Source organism: Sapajus apella, unplaced genomic scaffold, assembly GCF_009761245.1.
Source record: "Sapajus apella isolate SASKATOON/1434 unplaced genomic scaffold, GSC_monkey_1.0 scaffold173, whole genome shotgun sequence".
NCBI classification, from domain to species: Eukaryota; Metazoa; Chordata; class Mammalia; order Primates; family Cebidae; genus Sapajus; species Sapajus apella.
Genome location: NW_022437113.1, coordinates 1,057,977 through 1,067,593, shown reverse-complemented (window position 1 = coordinate 1,067,593; position 9,617 = coordinate 1,057,977).

Below are 9,617 nucleotides of genomic sequence, written 5' to 3'. Positions count from 1 at the left end.
GAGGGAGGGAGGGAGAGAGAGGAAGGGAGGAAGGGAGGAAGGGAGGAGGGAAGGAGGGAAGGACGGAAGGAAGGAACGAAGGAAGGAAGGAAGGAAGGAAGGAAACCCCATCTCTTCTAAAAATTAGATCTGCAGGCAGGTCACCTTGTGTCTGAGCCTTGTCATCTGAGACTCTGGGAGACCACCCACCCCCAACCCCTGCCCCAGTCCTCGATCTCCTTCCTCTGGCCGGAGGGTGAGCCCTCCTTTCCTGCTACCCCTGGTCCTCCCTTGACCCGGCATCAAGCTTGGAGCATGGCATTCTCGGGAGCTCCCTGAGGCCAGGCGGAGGGGAAGCTTCCACAGCACAGTCACCAGAATCCGAGCTGACAGCCTCAGCAGGAAGTGAGTTCTTTGTCACCCGGGGTGTGCAAGGCGTAAGGTATCAGTTTCCAGACCCATGTGCCCAAACAGAGTGGAAAGTGTTTATTCCAGAAGGGATGTGGGCACAGTGCGGCAGAAAGACTCCCCCCAGCGGCGGTGGGAGGACAAGAAGCCCTGTGTCCTCCGGACCCTGAGTCTGCAAATACGGGGAACTTGATGCCACGGGAGAACTTTCCGGTTCAGACAACCAACAATCAGGATAAAGCTGGCCCAGGCAGTGCCAATTCAGGAAACTTCCCGAACACAGGGAGGGGCCGTGGAACCCAAAGGCAGGTGGTCAATTTCTTTTTCTTTTCTTTTTTTTTTTTTTTGAGACAGAGATTCACTTTTGTCGCCCAGGCTGGAGTGCAGTGGCGCGATCTCGGCTCACTGCAATCTCCGCCTCCTGGGTTCAAGGGATTCTCCTGCCTCAGCCTCCCGAGTAGCTGGGACTACAGGTGCCTACCACCACGCCCAGCTAAATTTTGTATTTTTAGTAGAGGCGGAGTTTCAACATATTGGTCAGGCTGGTCTCGAACATCTGACCTCAAATGATCCACCTGCCTCGGCCTCTCAAAGTGCTGGGATTACAGGCGTGAGCCACTGCGCCCGGCCCGGATGAAGATTCTGAGGAGGTGGAGGTGTCACCCCTTGTACTTGCTCCCAAGATCCCCTAGAGTCAGACATGGCCCCCACGCAGACAGCCAGACACCAGGCCTCTGTCTCTCAATGTCTCTGCCTATTCTGAGTCTCGTCATCTTTTCTTTCCCATCTCGGTCTCTCTGTCTCTCTCAGTGTCTCTCTTGTTTACTGTCTCTGTGTCTCTCTCAGTCTTGTTGTCTCTGTGCTCCTGTCTCTGTCTGCCACTGTCTCTGACTCTCTCGCTATCTCTCTTGGCCACCATCTCTCTGTCCCTCTGGGGCCCTGACTCTCTCACCATCTCTGCCTCCTGACCTGGCCTGGCCAGCTGGGGGACAGAGGGTGACAGACAGGCAGGGAGCCTGCTGCTCGTTTTCCCGCCCACGCTGGCAGGGAGCCCAGCCCGTCCAGGCCACTGTTCAGGAATCCTCCGGCCTCCCCGGTCCAGGCACCAGGCACAGCCACCGCCAGCCTCTCCTCCCAGCACATTCTGTCCCAAGCAAAGAGCACTGGGGGTGGGGTGGGGGTGGGGTGGGGCGGGAGGGGGACACATTCCTGCTGAGCTCCAGTTACAGGACAGACTGTCCTGGTGACCTCACCAGCACGGCCTCCTGATGGCTCCCCGTCCTGCTGGGGTCAGTGAGACCTTCCTGGATGAGGCCAGAGCCCCTCTGCCAGTTTGTCCCCTCCCCACCTCAGGGCCTTTGCACCAGCTGTGACTTCCACCTGGCACTGTGTCTCCCTTGAACTCCCCAAGACCTCTTCCGCCAGCACATCTGAGCCCTCACGTCACCTCCTCAGCATGTCCCTTCTGTCCCCAAGCCGGGGCACCCCTGAGTTCCCCTCCTGCTGCCCCAGTGTAATTTAACTTCCTGGTCCACCCCACCCTTCCTGGGGTTACATATGAACTTGTTCGTCGCTGTGGTGTCTATTACACCGAGGCCCCACTGTGTTCCAGTGCCCCGAACACACAGTAGGCACTTCAATGAGGATTTTTACAGTTGACATCTTTTCCTGCCAAAGCTCAGCCTGCCCAGCCTCACCCATGTGGCTCCCCAGTTCCTGACCTACCCCACCCTGCCCCGCCCTGCCTCCACCACCCTCGCACCCCAATACGCCAGGACTTTCCAAGGCCCCTGCCCTGACCCAAGGAGTTCTCCCCACCAGATGCACCTTTCTGATCGAAGCGTGCATTGAGGGGCAGGGTGCTGGAGGTCTTATGTAGCCTTTGAGCGAAGGGCTGGGTCTCTCTGTCGCTCCAGGCACAGGGCAGTCAGGATGTACACACACACAGGCAAACACACACACACACACACACACACACACACACACACACACACACAGAGGGAAGCCCGTCAGCAACTCAGAAACCAGCCAGTGAACTCAGGCACAAGCAGCCGGGCACATGGTATTCACGGGGTGCTCACATGTGCAGTCCCCCAACTCCTAGGGGGGTGCGGTTATGGCCTGGATCCCACAGGAGGGTCCAGGCGTAGGCTTTGAACCCATGCCAGGGTACACACAAACACATCCAAACACATGCGTCTCTGTCCCCGCTTCCCCACCCGGGACTCACCCCCCCACCTTGTTTTTGATGTTCAGGAAAGTCCCCAGAAAGCATCAGGCCCAGGCAGGGGGCCAGGAGGAAATGGTGACTCAGCCGGCAGCCATCAGTGCCTGCCACGCTGGGCTGGGTGGCCTGATCTGGGAGGACCCACAGAAAACAACAATGAAAGATGAGCGTGTGGGTGTGGGGCAAAAGGACCCAGCTCAAGAACAGTTAGGAAGGGGATGGACCCCTATGCGTTCACACTTCAACCTGCTGGGCCTGATGGACAAGTGGGGAAACTGAGGCACCAGGAACCAGTGACTTGCCCAAGGTCCCCCAGCCAAGATGGGACGGACCAAAGGATCCTTAATTCCTTAGCACAGGGGTCTTGCAGAGTCTCTACCTGCCCTGCTTTTTTTTTTTTTTAATTGTGAGGCAAAGTCTCACTCTGCCTATCAGGCTGGAGTGCAGTGGTGTGATCTCAGCTCACTGCAATCTCCGCTCCTGGGTTCAAGCGATTCTCCTGCCTTAGCCTCCCAGCTAGCTGGGATTACAGGCGCCTGCCCCCACGCCCTGCTGATTTTTTTTTTTTTTTAATTTGAGAGGGAGTCTCACTCTGTTGCCCAGGCTGGAGTCCAGTGGCAAGATTTCCGCTCACTGCAACCTCCGCCTCCCAAATCGTTCAAGCGATCCTCCTGCCTCAGGCCCCTTAGTAGCTGGGATTACAGGCACGCACCACCATGCCTGGCTTGTTTTTGTATTTTTAGCAGAGAAGGGGTTTCACCATGTTGGCCAGGCTGGTCTCGAACTGCTGACCTCAGGTGATCCACCCGCCTCGGCCTCTCAAAGTGCTGGGATTACAGCCGTGAGTCACCGTGCCCCGCTGTAATTTTTGTATTTTTAGTAGAGACGGGGTTTCGCCATGTTGTCCAGGCTGGTCTCGAACTGCTGACCTCAGGTAATCTGCCCTCCTTGGCCTCCCAACGTGCTGGGATTACGGGCGTGAGCCATAGTGCCCGGCCCCCTGCCTCAGGGAGAGCAGGGTACACCTTCTGGGGCCCTGTGTGGTCATGTGACCAGGCCTGGCCAATCAGAGCCTTTTGTTATCACAGACACAGGGATTGGTTCAGGGCTTGGTATGTGATTCTGGCTGGGCCAATCACACTACAAGTTTGGAGACTTCCCGGAAGAAGGCCTAGTAGTAAGGAAAACCGTTTTGGACCCATGATGACAACAGTGGATCAGAGAGTCCCAAAGACGCCGGTGAACAGCAGAGCAGGACTCACACAACCCCAGATCCCTGTGGAGTCAAGGTGGAGCCAGAGGGAAGGCTGGGGGCTGGAGGGTCCTGAGAGGCCTTGCAGAAAGAGAGGACATTGGAGCTGGGGCTTTGATGGGTGAAGAGGAGTTCACCAGGGAAATAGGGAAAGGCATTCCAGGCAAAGGAATGCCTTTCTCCCTGTGTGACTGTGGGCAAATGACAGCACCCTTCTGAGCCTCAGTTTCCTCATCTGGAGCTTGACTTCATTGTACGTCAAGGTCAGGACTGGGCACAGAGTGGATGCAGCGTCTGTGGGGCTGCATGGGGGCGCTGAGGCAGCGGGTGAGGAGTAGGCTCATCCGGAACATGCCGTCAGCAGTTCCCAGCCTCTTTGAAAACAGGAAACTGGCTCTCGAGGGAACCCCCAGGGGCGCTTCCTGAGTCTCCGCAGGACGCGCGTGCTCGGGCAGTGTAGGCAGGCACACGCGTCTGTGTGTTTGCAGGCGGCCTGGAAAATCGGTGGAGCCGCCTGTGTGCGCGTGTGTGCGTGTGTGTGTGCGCGTGTCAGACCGCCCATGGAGTTGCCGGGGGCGTGTGCACACACGCCCGTTAGCTGTGCTCAGATGTGGATCTGTGGATCTGTGCATCTCAGCAGATGTAGGAAGCAGACGGTCCGTTGGTTGGAGCACTTTGGAGTCTGGGTCTAAGAGTTAAGCCTGTGTGTCCCTCAGCAGCGGTGACTGCTGTGTGCTGGGACTGACTGGAGCCTGTCTGGTGGCCCCAAGGCCTCTGAAACCCAGGTCAGCCCTGATTCCGCTGCCGATGTTGGCTTCATTTATTTATTGATTTTGAGACAGGGTCTTGATCTGTTGTCCAGGCTGGAGTGCAGCCTCGACCTCCCAGGCCCAAGCTGTCCTTCCACCTCATCCTCCTGAGCAGCTGGGACTGCAGAGGCACACCACCACACCTAGCTCATTTTTATATTTTTTGTAGACATGGGATCTTGCTATGTTGCCCAGGCTGGTCTCAAACTCCTGAGCTCAAGCGATCCTCCTCTCTCAGGCTCCAAAAATGCTGGGATTACAAACATGAGCACTTTAAAAACGAAAACAAAAAAAACAACGGAGTCTCACTCTGTTGCCCAGGCTGGAGTGCTGTGGCACGATCTTAGCTCACTGCAACCTTTGTCTCCCAGGTTCAAGTGATTCTCCTGCCTCAGCCTCCAGAGTAACTGGGATTACAGGCACAGACCACCACACCCGGCTAATTTTTTATATTTTTGGTAGAGACAGGGTTTCACCATGTTGGCCAAGCGGGTCTCGAACTCCTGACCTCAGGTGATCCACCCACCTGGGCCTCCCAAAGTGCTGGGATGACAGGCGTGAGCCACCATGCCCAGCCTTTTCTTTTAAAAAAAAATTTTTTTGAGGGAGTCTTGCAGGCTGGAGTGCAGTGGTGTGATCTCGGCTCACTGCAGCCTCCGCCTCCCAGGTTCAAGCGATTCTCCTGCCTCAGCCTTCTGGGTACCTGGGACTACAGGCATCCACCAATACACCCGGCTAATTTTTGTATTTTTAGTAGAGACGGGTTTTCACCATGTTAGCCAGGCTGGTCTCGAACTCCTGACCTCCAGTGATCCACCTACCTGGGACTCCGAAAGTGCTGGGATGACAGGCGTGCGCCTCCGCGCCCGGCCCCTTTCACCTCTTTTACAAAAGCTGCCCCACTCTCTCTCCCAGTTCCGTTCAGTTCCTTCCTTGCATTTCACAGTTTGTAATTACAATGCATTGACAGTTTCAGGGACTGTCTTCCACCTCCCCTCTGTACTGGGAGCTCCAAGAGGGTGGGTCACAGCATGCAGTAGGTGCTCAGTAAATTTACTGGCCGGACATGGTGGCTTATGCCTGTATAAAGCACTCTGGGAGGCTGACATGGGAGGATCGCTTGAGGTCGGGGGTTTGAGACCAGCCTGAGCAATATGGTGAAGCCCTATCTCTACTAAAAAAATTTTTTTTAAAGTTAGCCTGGCATGGTGGCACACATCTGTAGTCCTAGCTACTGGGGAGACTGAAGTGGAGGGTCACTTGAGCCCAGGAGGTTGAGGCTGCAGTGAGCCGTGATTGCACCACTGCACCCCAGCAGAACTGGACCCGGTCTCTAAGGAAAGAATAAAGGAATAAATGCACTGTGATAAAGAGAGAGTCTGCACGAGATGCAGGGAGCCAGGAACGGGGAGGTGGAGGACTAGGGCCCACCCTTCGTAACTGCTCGATCAACATCTGATGGAGGCCGGGCGCGGCGGCTCATGCCTATAATCCCAGCACTTTGGGAGGCAGAGGCGGTCGGATCACCTGAGGTCGGGAGTTCGAGACCAGCCTGATGAACATGGAGAAACCCCGTCTCTACTAAAAACACAAAAATTAGCTGGGCATGGTGGCGTATGCCTATAGTCCCAGCTACTTGGGAGGCTGAGGCAGCCAGGAGGCGGAGGTTGTGGTGAGCCAAGATCATGCCATTGCACTCCAGCCTGGACGACAGCAAAACTCAGTCTCAAAAAAAAAACAACATGAAGCTGCAAAGTGAGACCCTGACCCACTGGTCCTGGGCTCCTAAAGAGGAGCCTTCTGGCCTCATCCCTAGCCTCCTGGCCCCAGATCACACCGTGTGAGCAGCCTCTGGACCTCGATTGCCAGGGGAGGAGCACAAGGCCCTGCTCAGTTACTTGCACACCGGCTTCTCCCACGAAGTCCTAACATCACAATTTCAAGGGCCCTTACCTTCCAGACTCCAGGCCTGGAAAGGTCTCTCTTTTGGCCACCTCAGCCCATTGCATAGAAGGAATTCCAAGGTCAGAAGGGATCTCGTCCCTGTGTCCAGGCTGAGCATATCCCTCCTCTGCTCACACACCCTCCATGGCTCCCTGGTACCCTCAGGAGAAAGTCCAGCTCCTCAGCTCAGCCCTGCCTGAGTGTGGTGAGATCTTTTTTCCTTTGTCTGATTCTCAGTCACTCTTTGGGTCTCATCTGGGTTCTGTTTCCCAGTACTGACCCCTGACATAGTCCCAGGACACACTAACTACTGTCAGAACCAAATGTTTGTTGCATTAATCATGTCAGAACATCAGGCTGAAGATGACTTGTTTTTTTGTTGCTAAGAGACAGTATCTGGCTCTTTCGCCCAGACTGGAGTACAGTGGTGCGATCACGGCTCACGGCAGCCTCAGCCTCTGGGCTCAAGCAATCCTCCCACCTCAGCCTCCCGAGTAGCTGGGACTACAGGCGCCCAGCACCACGCCTGTCTAAGTTTTTTGGGTTTTGTTTTAAATTTTTTATAGAAACAGGTCTCACCCTGTTTACCAGCCTGGTCTCGCACTCCTGGATTCAAGCAATCCTTCATCCTCCGCCTCCCAAAGTTCTGGATTACAAGGCATGAGCCACCACGCCCATCAGAATAGGACTTTCACAAATTAAAGAGACTCACAGTTTGTATCACATGTGAACACTGTGGACCATTGACTATTACCAGGGCATTAAATTCAATACAAAGAACAGTGACTGCCCAAGAGCTTAGATCAGGAATTGGCAAACATTTTCTATAAAGAGCCAGATAGGAAATATTTGAAGCTTTGCAGGCTACACAGTCTCTTTTGCAATTACTACTCTACTCTGCTGCTGTTTGAAAGCATTCGCCGGGCGCGGTAGCTCACGCTTGTAATCCTAGCACTTTGGGAGACCGAGGTGGGTGGAACACCTGAGGTCAGGAGTTCAAGACCAACCTGGCCATCATGGAGAAACCCCATCTTTAAAAAAAAATAAAAATAAAAAAATAAAGCATTCATATACAGTACACAAATAAGCAGGCATGGCTGTATCCCAGGAAAACTTTGTTCATGGACACTGAAGTGTGAATTTCATGTAATTTTCACGTCATGAAATAGCCTCCTTCGGTAGTTTTTCAGTCATTTTAAAATGTAGGCCAGGCATAGTGGTTCTTGCCTGTAATCCCAGTGCTTGGGGAAGCTGAGGTGGGAGGACCATTTGAGGCCATGAGTTCAAGACCAGCCTGGGCAACATAGGGAGACCCCCATCCTTACAAAAAATTTTTTTAAATAACTGAGCATGGTGTCCCATGCCTGTAGTCTCAGCTATTCAGGAGGCCGAGGTGGGAGGATTGCTTAAAAGTTCAAAGCTGCAGTGAGCTATGATCTCACCACTGCACTCCAGCTTTGGTGACAGAGTAAGATCTTGTCTCTAAAAAAAGGAGCCGTGGCCAGGCGTGGAGGCAACATGGTGAAACCCCATCTCTAGTTAAAATAAAATAATTAGCTGGGTATGGTCCCAGCTACTTAGGAAGCTGAGGCAGGAGACAGGCTTGAACTGGGGAGGCGGAGATTGCAGTGAGCCAAGATCACGCCGCTGCACTCCAGCCTGGGCGACAGAGTGAGACTCCATCTCAAAACAAAAAAAAAAGGTGGGGGGAATAGTGAATACTGTTTTGGGGTCATGGTTAAAGCTAAAGTTTCCCAACCCCTGACGGGTCGTAAGTGTCACGACTTGTGTTTACAGAGTATCAGAACTTTGTTTAAAGTTACCAGCTGATAAAATTTGAGGACAGGTTTATGGCTAACAGGGTTTGATCACTGACAAGTAGCAAGTTATCAGGATTAGTCTTTTGTTACAAAGTATCAGAACACAGCAAGTGCTGATCAGGTGTCCAGACCTGGGTTTAAGTGTGGCCCTTCCTCAGGGCCCTGGCACCGCGCTCACCACCAGCTACTGTCCCCTCTCAGGACACTGTTTACCAGGTATCCAGTGACAGGCCGATGGCAAAGCGTCGGGTCACAGAGAAGTCACACCGCGAGTTGGGCACTGTGACAACGTCTCTAGATGCCAGCTGTTTACAGTGACAGGAGACCGGCTGTTTACAAGGGATGAGTCAGCCCTACTTCCAGACACCCGAGTCCAGATGGCGGGTGGGATCGGCCCCTGTCCAGGTGCTTACAGGGTACTGAGGTCCTGGCAAGCCAGGCTTCTCTCCCACAGCCACCTGTAGCCAGGGTGGGGAATGAGGCAAGCCTGAAGGCTCTGGGACCCACGATCCTGGTGATATTCTCCTTCTGCTCACCCCTGGCTATGCTGCCTAAGGCCCATCACTTAACCTCTCTGGGCTTCCGCCTCCTCATCTGTAAAATGGGGATGATGATGAAGCTAGGTTGCCAGATAAAATATAGGCTACTCAGCTAGATGTGAAGTTCAGATCAACATTGAATTTGGTTCTAGTATAAGTATATCCCATGCACCATTTGGGATATACTTATACTAAAAAAAAAAAAATATATATATATATATATATATATATATATATATATTGGTTGTTGCTGTGGTTTGAATGGTCCCCCAAAGTTTATATGTTTGAAACTTAATCCTCAAAGCATTGAGAGGTGGGACCTTTAAGAGGTGATTTGATCAATGAAGTGGGTTCATTATCGTGGAAGTGGATTTATTATAAAAGTGAGATAGAGGCCGGGCACAGTGGCTCACACCTGTAATCCCAGCAGTTTGGGAGGCTGAGGCAGGTGGATCACTTGAGGTCAGGAGTTCGAGACCAGCTTGGCCAACATGGTGAAACCCCGTCTGTACTAAAAAATACTAGATAGCGCCATTGTATTCTAGCTTGAGGAACAGGGTAAGACTCTGTCTCAAAAAAAAAAAAAAAGAGTGAGATTGGAGGCTGGGCACGGTGGCTCACGCCTGTAATCCCAGCACT